This window comes from Microcebus murinus, chromosome 20, assembly GCF_040939455.1.
Source record: "Microcebus murinus isolate Inina chromosome 20, M.murinus_Inina_mat1.0, whole genome shotgun sequence".
NCBI lineage: Eukaryota > Metazoa > Chordata > Mammalia > Primates > Cheirogaleidae > Microcebus > Microcebus murinus.
This window is the reverse complement of record NC_134123.1, coordinates 13,178,558-13,191,579: the sequence shown is the minus strand read 5'-3', so window position 1 is coordinate 13,191,579 and position 13,022 is coordinate 13,178,558.

The window sequence follows — 13,022 nt, the reverse complement described above, 5'->3', positions numbered from 1 at the left end:
TTTTCTATGAGATTTTATTAATATTTTTTCATACTTACAGATTCTCAGTATAAATGTATTACCTTTTCATATTTTGAATTTCACTGCTATGATCTCATGGAAGGAAAGTCTAATATGCATTCAAGAGAGAGAGAAGAAAGAAACATAGAGAGAGAAAGAGGGGTGAGAGAGAGGGAGGGAGGGAAGAAGGAAGGAAGGAGAAAAGAAAGAAAGGAAGGAAGTAAAGGCAGAAGGGAAGGAGGGAGGGAGAGAAGAAACTTCTGGCACTAGGCAATAAAGTAAGTTAAAGATACTCCTGGCAGACCGGGTGTGGTGGCTCACGCCTGTAATCCTAGCACTCTGGGAGGCCGAGGTGGGCGGATTGCTCAAGGTCAGGAGTTCAAAACCAGCCTGAGCAAGAGCGAGACCTGTCTCTACTATAAATAGAAAGAAATTAATTGGCCAACTAATATATATAGAAAAAATTAGCCGGGCATGGTGGCGCATGCCTGTAGTCCCAGCTACTCGGGAGGCTGAGGCAGGAGGATGGCTTGAGCCCAGGAGTGTGAGGTTGCTGTGAGCTAGGCTGAACCATGGCACTCACTCTAGCCTGGGCAACAAAGCGAGACTCTGTCTCAAAAAAAAAAAAAAAAGATACTCCTGGCAGCTTAGTGATATACACAAAAATGAAAAATTAGAAATAAAATATGATCCCCAAATTTTTAGTTCTAGAAATGTAGCTCAAGTAAACAACTACAAGTGTGAGAGTGTGTGTATATCTTATACAGAAATATGTATGTGCATCTTATATATAAATATGTATATATTCATATATTTCTTATATGTATTTGTATATGTATATTATTATATATATATTTGTGTGTATGTGTGTGTGTGTATATATACATATATATATATATATATGAAGTAATTATAGCTTTAACTGTAACAAGGGGAAAAAGAAACAAGACTAGGAACCACGGCCTTGTCTGACAATAGGAAATTCATTACAGAAATGACAGGATTACATTCTATGGATATGTTATGTACCCCTAAAAAATAATATTGTAGAATAATCCTGCAAGCTATGTATAAAAGAGTCACCAGGAAATAACTGATTTAATTTTAATCTAATGATTACATTTTATAGATGCACATAATCTATTTTTCAGAATATGAGCTAACTTTGAAAGCTGCTCGGGTATTCTGTAAATATGAAGCTCTTGTTTTGCATGCCCCTCTTTAGTGTCAAGACATGCACAAGGTGGTTGTTACTTTTCTCTCACTCTCTTTCTTACCTCAAGATTCCATTAGCTAAGGTGCTGAGATTCTTTGTGACTGTTTTGGAAGTGCAAGAAGGCTCTTGTCAAGGGAGCTGTGTCTGCTCTGCCTGTGGCCTTGTTTGCAGACCTAGAACAGATGTGCAGGCGGATTCAATTTACCTTAATTCATCCCAGTTTAATTAGCAGCTGGGTTACTACTGGCTCCAGAAAAGCAAGAAAGTGACAGTTTGTATAACACAGCGTCTGTCCCCTGGAAACAGCTTTCCCCTCTGGAATGCTACTTGAGCAATAGAGAAATCTTACCATGATGACACCAGGAGAGACATCTAATAGCAGTTAATTCTAAACAAAAAAGCTACCTTCAGCTTAAAGTAAAGCTTGTGTTTTATTTGAATATACGTTGTATAATTGGTGAGTAAATGGCAGATGAATTAAGACATAATTCTCCACCCAACCTGGAAAGCTAAGTTCATATTTGCAAATTCTCCATCATTTAGGAAACTTTTAAGGAGCATAAGCTCTTATGACAATACAGTTAAGATAGAATTAACAAGTTCCATAATAAATCTATTATTATATTAACTATTAATGAATAGAGAAATTCAGAGAACCTCCAAATAAAGATAAGACTAGCCAATTCTTCAAGCCTTAAAAAGCATTGCTCTTTCTTTCTTACCATATATTAATCCTTGGAGGTTGAGTTTCCTAGAAGTGCTCAATGAAGTGTAAGCTGTGTTCAGTTTTATTGAGGATAATACAACTGCAAAGAGCCTCCTTTGATTTTTGTTTGTTTCTTTCTTTCCTGTTTCATTATCAAAATGTTTAATATTTTCCTGATTATTGGTACATTTAGAAGTTGTTACCTTCTGTCCCCATCTCCCTCCTCCCCAGTTCTCTTTTCTGTTATGATACATGCCCTGGACATGTTCTTTCTCACACACATTACAAAACTATTAATATGAGTACAAGTTCACTATGCTCATTTTCTTATTAGGCCCACAAATTAGTTCATTTATATGGAAAGTGACATTCTTCAGATTGCCAGCAGGGTACACAGGAATACACGAACATGTAAAACCTCACTTATTTCCAATAAGAATGGCCTTTATAAAAAAGTCCCAAAACAATAGATGTTGGTGTGGATGTGGAGAGATAGGAACACTCCTACACTGCTGGTGGGACTGCAAACTAGTTCAACCTCTATGGAAAACAATATGGAGATACCTTAAAGCGATACAAGTAGATTTCCCATTTGATCCAGAAATTCCATTACTGGGCATCTACCCAAAAGATCAAATGACACTCTACAAAAAAGACACCTGCACTCGAATGTTTATAGCAGCACAATTCACAATTGCAAAGCTGTGTAACCAACCCAAGTGCCCATCGATTCATGAGTGGATGAATAAAATGTGGTATATGTATACCATGGAGTACTGTTCAGCTCTAAGAAACAATGGTGATATAGCACATCTTGTATTTTCCTGGATAGAGAGGGAACTCATAATACTAAGTGAAGTATCCCAAGAATGGAAAAACATGTACCACATGTACTCACCAGCAAATTGGTATTAACAAATCAGCACCTAAGTGGACACATAGGAATTACATTAATTGGGTATTGGGCAGGTGTGAGGGGGGAGGAGGGGGCGGGTATATACATACATAATGAGTGAGATGTGCACCATCTGGGGGATGGTCACACTTGAAGCTCAGACTTGTGGAGGGAGGGGGGCAAAAGCATTATTTGAAACCTTAAAATGTGTACCCCCATAATATGCTGAAATTAAAAAAATAAAAAATAAAAAACCCTTCCTTATAAAAGAAAATATTTGGTGGAAACATATTAACATGTCAGAGTACACAAAGGCATTAAATACTTTGAAATGGGTTAGTTAAATATAGATAATGCTTCTTAATATTTGTGGGTGTTTCTACCCCCAAATTTGTATCCCCCCCAAAACTGTGCTGACTGAAAGACATAAATGTTGATAAGCTCATAATATAGTAGTTATCATCAAAACCTATGGTGGTTTAAAGAAATGAGTCATAACCACCAAATAACCAGACAACTAAAATCAGAAGTCACTAGGAGGGAAAAGGAAAAAAAGCTGCAAGGTCATCAGCTGACAAGTTTATAACCTTAGTGATGGTTTGGTACCTGTATTTTTCACTTATGTACAAAGTGCCATAATCAGGCACTACTGTATACACACATACACACACACACATATATACACACACACACATCCATGCATCTATATCTATCTGTATACATATGTTGCTATCTTCACAGAAACACTATTAAGTAGGCATTATCTTCATCCATAGAATTTTGCTTTAAAAAGAGCAACTTAGAATAAGTTGCTGTGATCACCCTCAAAGCTGATAAAATATAAATCAGTTTGCCTCATTTTCACATATGGCAGAGTAAATTCCTCACGAGAGGAGATGTAACACAAGGGAACAGCACTAGAGAGTGAAATCAGTGTTAGCAAGTGTGGGAGATATGCAAAATAGAAAACTGGATGCAAGAGAATGAGTCAAGTGAGCTGGACAATGTTCATTTTTGATGCTGCCTGCTTTGGGATATGTTTCACAGATCGGTATCACTATTCAAGTGAGAACTAACGGAAGCCACTTTTTGCAATATCAACAGCATTGTGCAATCTTTGTGATATTAATAAGACTATGGAAGGCCATGGCTCTCTGAGCAGCTAGCAACAGGAAGAAGGATTTTACAAAATAGAGGCAACTAAATTATTTTCTGTAATAGGGTTTGTTTTTAAAGCAACTGATAAAAGAAGACTGGATGGCAAAAGATCTGGAAAATGCAAATTGTGTGAAAGTTGTGAGAACTGGGAAAAAAGAAAATAATTGTTAGTCATAGTACAGTATAATGGTTAGATAATGTACTCTGAAGTCTAATATCGTTGGCCTACCCATTAGCCAATTTGTAATCTTGGATAATTTAAGTTCTCTTAACTGATATATTGGGCTTAGAGTTCTCCATCTCCTTCTAGTTGGATGTCCACGTACTCTGAGCAATTGGGGCTAGCAGGATACTCTCTGGAACCAGCCCATCATAAACCCCAAACTTCTGTACCCCCCAGTTTAGTTCTCCACAAGGTCCAGGTACCTCCTTTTTACTTCACAAACATAATTATGACAATTGTACCTGCTATTATAATTACAACATTAAATACTTCATAAATAATTGAAATTTGAGTATGGAGAGAAAGAACTTTTTCTCCCCAAAAATACATATGTTTGAACCACAGGGAAGAAAAATAAACTCAGATGACTTCGGTGTAGGAGATATCTTTCAAAGGAGTCTGAACCCAATTCTCTTCTAGGCCCCTTGAAATACTCGTTTTTTTAGTAAACAGAAATTAGAAATCATGGACAATTTGCTGTGAGAATGTAGTAGTAAGAAAGATTACATACATTCCAATCAAGGGAAACATACTCAAAGAACAGACTATGGCCCTATCTGAAGTGCTTGGCAAATGAAATCCTTTTTTATTTATATGTTTAAGTTTAAAAAATCTGGATTATGTATCTTTTAAATGATGCTCCACCTTCAATTAAGTAAATTTATATACATTGGATCACATAAAAGAACTCAGCTTTACCTAATTTATGAGGCTGTTGGGAGTATTATAGAAAATTACAGAAACACTGGTCACAGATTGACCTTATGGGAAAATGTCAACAAAACTATAGTATATCTGCCCAATATTAGGATGGACTTTTTCACAAATAATGAGTGTTGTGCTATAGGTAGCTCACTTTGATTTCTTTCATTAGTGTTTTATAGTTCTCCTTGTAGAGATCTTTCACTTCCATGGTTAGGGGAAACACATATTTATTTTCTTTATTTTATTTTCTTTGCAGCTATTGTAAATGGGACTAAATTCTTCATTTGATTCATGGCTTGTTCCTTATTGGTATAACAGAGCTACTTATTTGCATACATAAATTGTTTATAAGCCAGAAACTTTCTACCACTACCACTATGACTGCAACAACAACTGCTAATTAACTTTTATTTAAAGCTTACTATCTATGACAGAGTTTGCTCTAAGATCTTTATATGTTCTAATCAATCTTCAAAGTAATCTTAAAATTAAGTAATATTATTATCCCCATTTTCAAATGAGGACACTGGAACTTGTAGAGGTTGAAAGATTGAATGCATTCTTTTATATGTATACCAACATGAATACACAACACATAAGCAAAGACTAATTCACCTTCTTTCTCTGAAGCAACTTTAATGGTAACCTTTTTGAATGAATGTAAAACACCAAGTATATTTCTTGGCACATATTAGGTACTCAGTACAGTTTAGTTCTCTAATCTTCTATCAAATAAACTTAGTGCGGTAAAACAAATGATGGCTATACTTCTGTGTATTTTTCTTATCAGGTTCATTTAATAATTGATAACTATTTGAAGTAGATTATAATAATGATTGATAAAGGGAGTTGAAGTGATTTGCTCAAGTCATATAGCTGTTAAATGATGAAGTCAAAATGAAAACTAGGTCTATGAATTCCAGATATGATGTACTGTCTGTCTTCAACATAAAGGGTGATCTCTTTTGCACCCATTTGAATCGGGGATGAACTTTATTAGCCTGTAAGAAACAGGTAAATTACTGGACACATTTAGCATCATGTAGAATGAGAACAGATAAAGAAATAACAGGTAAAATGAAGGAAAAGGATGATGATACAATTTTAGGCATGTCAATCTGCTTGGAAAATCCAGTTTCAGAAAGAGTGAATAGTGAATCTACTCTACAGCAGCAGTTTCAGAAATGAAAAATGGATTTTAAAAATGTCTTACATTTCAACTAAGTGTTCAACATATATAAAATGGGATGCTTGCAGGAGTTTAACAGGATTAAACCAAGGATCATACCAAAATGACAGCTCCACTTAAAGGATGAATTGTAAAGTCACAAAAGTTACAAGCGAGGTCAAGCCACAGCAGGAGTTTATTGCTAAAGGATTGATGAAGTGACATTTTCCAATAAAGGGAGAAAAAGATCATTTTGAAAAATAAAATCAGAATTATATTCTGGGCTTCTGGGAAAGAGTATAGAAGCATTATCAGGAATCCTTTAAAAAGCACAAAAATATTTTATTTACATATGACCAAACAGCTCAAAATAACCCTATTAAAGTTCAGAAATACAACAATGCATTAAAAAAAATCACCTTCATATTAGCCTGTTAATAGGGCTAGTTGTTAATTAGTTTCATGTGCCAAAAATGAACAATATCTAAAACATTGTCTAATTAGTATGCACAGAAGGATTTTGTTTCAAGATCAAAAAACACAAAATGAAGAGAACTGCAAAAGATGTAATTTGTTAATTCTTGACACATTTTATTGCATTTGTGTCTAAAGATTCAAACATTACCTCTGCTTTTTATTACTACTTTGAGACCTTGAGGATCTTTGCATGATTTTTTTTAAACGACACTTCTTATTTAGGGCTTTTCAATCCAAAGAGTTTAAAGTGCTAAGATGTATACCAGATTGCCATTATCACTGTTGAATTAATGAAGTGAGATGGGGCAAATGAACATGCCATTAGAGTCTATAAGAGGTAGCGAAGTCAGGTAAATCCATAGGAGAAAGTGAAATGACTTACCCAAGGTTACATTAAGCTTCAGTCCATTTAGTGTTGCTATAAAGGAATCCCTGGGGCTGGGTCATTTATAAAGAAAAGGAGTTTGTGTAGCTAGTGGTTCTGCATGGCACCAGCATACTTCCACTTATGGCAAAAGTCAAAGGGGAGCCAGAGTGTGCGGAGGTCACATGGCGAGAGAGGAAGGCAGACAGCAAATGGTGAGGTGACAGACTGATTTTTTATTTTATTTTTTTTAATCTCAGCATATTATGTGGGCACAAATGTTTAGGTTATATATATTGCCTTTGCCCCACCGGATTCAGAACTTCAAGCGTGTCCATCCCCTAGACAGTGAGCACCACACCCATGAAGTGTGAATATACCCACTCCCTCTTTTCCCCTCCCATCTGCCTGACACCCAGTGAATGTTACTTCTATATGTGCACTTAAGTGTTGATCACTTAATACCAGTTTGATGGCGAGTACATGTGGTGCTTGTTTTTCCATTCTTGTGATACTTCACTTAGTAAAATGGGCTCTAGCTCTATCCAGGGTAATACAAGAGGTGCTAGATCACCATTGTTTTTTGTGGCTGAATAGAACTCCATGGTATACATATAACACATTTTATTAAACCACTCATGTATTGATGGGCACTTGGGTTATTTCCATATCTTGCAGTTGTGAATTGTGCTGCTATAACATTCTAGTGCAGATGTCTTTTTTATAGAATGTCTTTTGTTCCTTTGAGTATATACCCAGTAATGGAATTACTGGATCAAATGGTAGTTCCACTTGTAGCTCTTTGAGTTATCTCCATATTACTTTCCACAGAGATTGTACTAGTTTTTAACAATCAGCTCTCCCGTGGAAACTAACACAAGATCCAACCTATAGCACATTATTCTTTAGGAGCACAACCACCACTAGTTGAGTCTATGTCACCTGAAACATAAATCATGACTCTGAATCTAAAGGATTCCTTGTGCTGCCTTTTCTTGCCTTGTTCAAATATTACTTTGCAAATATTTTCATTATGCAAAGACTTCCCTTTGGTTTTAAACTGCACAATACTAAAGCTACAACAATTTTGCATATCATCTATTTCTCTAATTCACAGCAATATATATTCTTATTAGACTCTGATCACTTATTTGTCTCTACTGGGTGAAAGAAAGGGGAAGAGTGGGGACAATCCATGAAGAGTGTGCATCATGCACATTAGCACTCCAGGGAGAATTTCAGAGTAAGAAGTAAGGGGGAGAACCAAATGAGGCAGGTTTCTTATGAACCTTATTAACTGACTTTGAAACCCCAGGTGAAGATGTTACCTGATATTCCATACTTTTAGGGCCAGGCTGGCACTTTTCAAGAATGGTAGGCAGTACACATTGATCGTAGAGATGCTGGTGAGCACCTAGAAGAAGCTAGTAGCTACAAGACTTTGGTGAGGATGATCAGTAGCAGGTCCAGATAAAAATGGTCAGAATAATGGTGTTGAATATAGCTACTAAAGCCAATTAAAGCAGGAAATTTTTAATTGAAATGAGTGGAGAACAAACAACCTCACTGTCAAGACAAAGATTCATAGAACCAATCATAAACAAAATTGAACAGGTGATAAGTGGGTATCAAAAAAAAAAAAAAAAAAAGAAGAAGACTGGTGATGATCAAAAAGCATAGATTTTAGTGGGTAAATAAAGACACAGAGTAAGGCATGGGAAATTCTACTGGACACACTTCTTAGTCTTATAATCTTCCTCTCTTTACATGAGTGCACATCTCAAGTATCTCGACTGTTATCCTTATCAAAGTCCCACATGCTTGAATGCAAATGTATGGCAATACATGAATGTACAAAGTAGAAATCACTTTTTGGCTTTTCCATTCTTTCCCCAATTCCTATCACTTTCAAACAAAGCTTCCAGCAAAAATCTTAAAGACACTTCCTAAAGGGGACTGTCAAAGAGTTTTAGGATATGTTGGAATAAATTTAATATTCTTGAGTCACAACATAAAGCATTACACGGAAATGGCCATTTACATTTTAGATTTTGATTAATAGTACTTTCTATACATTACTTTTGCAATGAATTGTCCCACCACCTACAGCCTAGAATGTGAAGCTTATGTTTATGTTGATTTTGCTAGTGGCTGCTACTGGTTATGGTTAAGACCTACTGATAAAATGATCAATAGAAAAAACTACAGTAAGACAATAAGTTCAACAAGGGCTATGCAACCCATACATGGTATTAATCCACTAAAGTAAAAATCACAGACATCTGAAACCCAAACACTTAAAACTTCTAAGCCAATTATCCACTAACATTCCATTCTTTAAAAATAGAACATATACATAGGAACAGAATGCAGATTGGTGGTTGCCACGGGATGGGGGAAGAAGGGAATAGGGAGAAACTGCTTAATGAGTAAGGGGATTTACTTTAGAGCAATAAAAACATTTGGATATAGTTGCACAACATTGTGAATGTATTAAATGCCACTGAATTGTTCACTCTAAAATGGTTAATTTTATGTTATGCAAATATTACCTAAAATTATTTTAAAATGTGCATATGTGTGTATAACATATAACCTCCTCCCTAAACACTCAGGAAAACAAATTTAAAAGGAAGAGCGGTGTTAGTGGTTAGAAATAAAAAGAAAGAAAATACAGGGCGAAGAAACAAGTACAAATACAAAAAAAGAAATGGGCTAGTCTACCCAATATTTTCCTATTAATTAATTTTTTGATTGACTAAATCAAGCTAATTAATATATACATTACCTCACATATTTATCATTTTTTTATAATGAGAACATTTAAAATCCACTCTCTTGGTGATTCCAAGTATGTAATAGATTGTTATTAACTACGGTCACCATGTTGTACGATAGATTTCTTGAACTTAATCCTCCTGTCTTAATAAAATTTTGTGCACTTTGACCAACATCTCTCTAATCTCCCACAACCCAAGCCTCTGGTAATCACACTTTCATTATGCTTCCATGAGTTTGACTTTCAGATTCCACATATAAGTGGGATTATGTAGTACTTGAATATCTTTGCCTGGCTTATTTCACTTAACATAACCTCTTCCAGGCTCATCCATGTTGTGACAAATGACAAAAGTTTCTTCTTTTCTAAAGTCTGAATATTATTTCACTGTATATATATACCACATTTTCTTTATCCATTCATCTGTTGATGGGTATTTAAATTGATTCCATATCCTAGCTATTGTGAGTAATGCTGCAGTGAACACGGAAGTGCAGATATGTCTTTGACATAATGATTTCAATTGCTTTGCAATATACCCAGAAGTGTGACTGTCAGTTCATATGGTAGTTCTATTTTGAATTTTTTGAGGAACCTCTATCCTGTTTTCCATATGGCTGTACTAATTTACATATCCACCAATAGAGTACAAGGGTTCTCTTTTCTTCACATCCTCTCCAACACATGTGATCATTTGTCTTTTTGATAATAGCCATTCTAACAGGTGTGAAGTTGCATCTCATTGTGGTTTTGATTTGCATTTCCCTGATGATTAGTGATGATGAACATGTTTCATGTTCCTGTTGTCCATTTGTATGTCTTTTGAAAAATGTTTATTCAGTCCTTTGACCATTTTTTAATCAGGTTATTTGCTTCCTTACTATTGAGTTGTTTGAGTTTCTTATATATTTTGAACATTAACCCTTTATATGTTATACAATTTGAAAATATTTTCTCTAATTCCATTGGCTATATCTTTACTCTGTTAATTGTTTCATCTGACCAAAAGCACAGAAACTTTTTGGTTTAATGTAATCCCATATGTCTATTTTTGCTATTGCTGGCTGTGCTTTGGGGGTTATATCCAAGAAATCATTGCCCATGCCAATGTCAAGAATCTTTTCCCCTATTTTTTCTTCTAGTCATTTTATATTTTCAAGTTATTTTTAATAGATGTCAGATAATGGTTTAATTCATTTTTCTGCATGTGGATATCCAATTTTCTCACCCTAATTATTGAAGTCTACCCTTTCCTCTTGCATATTCTTGGCATCTGTATAAAAAAATCTATTGACTATAAATGAGTGGATTTATTTCAACCCACCTTTTCACCCAAACAACATAACAGGACTATTCTCTCAGTTGGTCTCACTTCCCAGCTATTTCATATCATTTTTTCTTTTACTTTTTTTTTTTCCTGTCTTGGCCCATTGAAAACTTGCCAACTGCTTCAACTGGAATTGAAAGGAAGAAAAAGCTGTATGTTTCCACTCTAGAGAAAAATGTTCTTCTGGACTCATTTGGAGATGCTTTTTCTCTATATTATACTTTAGGAGTAATTTAAAGGCTTTTTAAGGGTAATTTTCACCCTACTTGCTAACATTAGGACAATTGGTTCCTATAAAACTCTCTAGAGAGTCATTCTAGGCCAAATACATCATCTTGAAAAAGTCACTTAACTCTTTAAACCTCAGTTTCCTCATCTGACAAAGGAGATAAGTAATCTTTAAAACCTATTTTAGCTCTAACATTCTGTGACTCTGGGAAATACTGTTCAATGCATGGAATGCATATGAAAACATTTTTAATACAAAATTCTGTACTAACACATTCTTACTCTCAGACCCACTACTGTTGAACAGTCTCTTTCTTATCCATGAACTTCCTCTGACTTCATCTAATGGATGTCCCACTACTAGGGATATTACTTGTATACTGGAGAATGTTTGCTTATCAAAATTTTAAGATTTGGCTATCATGACCATTTTTTCTAGATTATAACGTAGACTTCAAAGCTGAGGTATATAAAAAGCAAACAAATTGATAATGTAATTAACTGTTAATACAATAGCAGAAAATGTACATGAGATCATTTAAAACCCTAAATAAAAGTTACAAATTTTTGGAAAATGGAGGGAGGGAATCAAAACCCTGTTAGATCTTTTTAGGATGAATGGGTCATTTTGAATTATGAATAATAATGTTTGAATATTCAATAAAATGTGTTATGACTAAGAAACAGCAGGTATTTTGTAGAGCAAAAATATCAACTATAAGAGGGTAATAACAATTCATATTTTCAAAAGTGTCAAAACACAGTCTTTGATCATTGATATAAAAAAGACACCTGATTTTTGTATTCTTTTTCCCCCCTTAGGTTCACTCTACTTTTGATTATAAAACCCCTCCAGGTAATGATTTTTTTATAGGCACAGTCTGAAAGCACTCAATAATACACAAAACATGCTTTAAATTAAATTAAGACTATTTGAGAAATACATTTTTCATCTAACAAAAGTAAAACTTTTAATAGAAAGGCAAAATTTGAAAAAATAAATTATAAAGAAAAGTTTTTTGAATATGTAGGCAGAAAAGACTAATGCCTGTGCACCCTTCCTGATGGTATTATTTTTATTAATGGGACATTTTGTTCCTTAGTGTAATATTACATAAGCTGTTGGGAGTCACAGTTAGAACCTTAGAGATCCCATGCAATGTCACACATGGCTTAGTGAGTTGGCAGAACCACTGGCAAAGTTTGTGATTCCAGAGCCTGTCTGTTCTCATCTAATCAAGGACTTGGTTGCTAAATTATTACCTCTTTCTCCTGCATCATTTCTCTCTCTATAGCTTTATTCCATGAGCACATAAAGACACTGACAATTTCCTCCTTTAAAAATAACAACACTAAAATCTTTCTTAGGGAACACTTTCTACTCCGCCTTTCCAATCATTTTATATTCTCTTTTATAACCAAGCCCTAGAAAAGAATGTCCTATACTTTTCATCTTTAATTTTGACATGTCAACTTAGTTAGTTCCTTTAGTTCCTTTCTATTCTCCTCCTTTCAGACTTGCATACCTATTCACACCACTGAACCTGTCTCAGTGGCCACTGTTTCTCAAGCCTCTCTACATTGTCCATCTAACCTTTTAAACCTCAGACTCTTCTCTCTCTTCCTCCATCCTCCTCTATTCTCCTCTTTCCTCCATACTGACTCCTCAGGAGGTGACATTCAGCCCCATTCTATGGTTTAATAAAGAATCATTTATATCCGGCACAAACCTAATTTCTAAGCTTTGGACTTGAATATCTTATTGCCTATCAACAT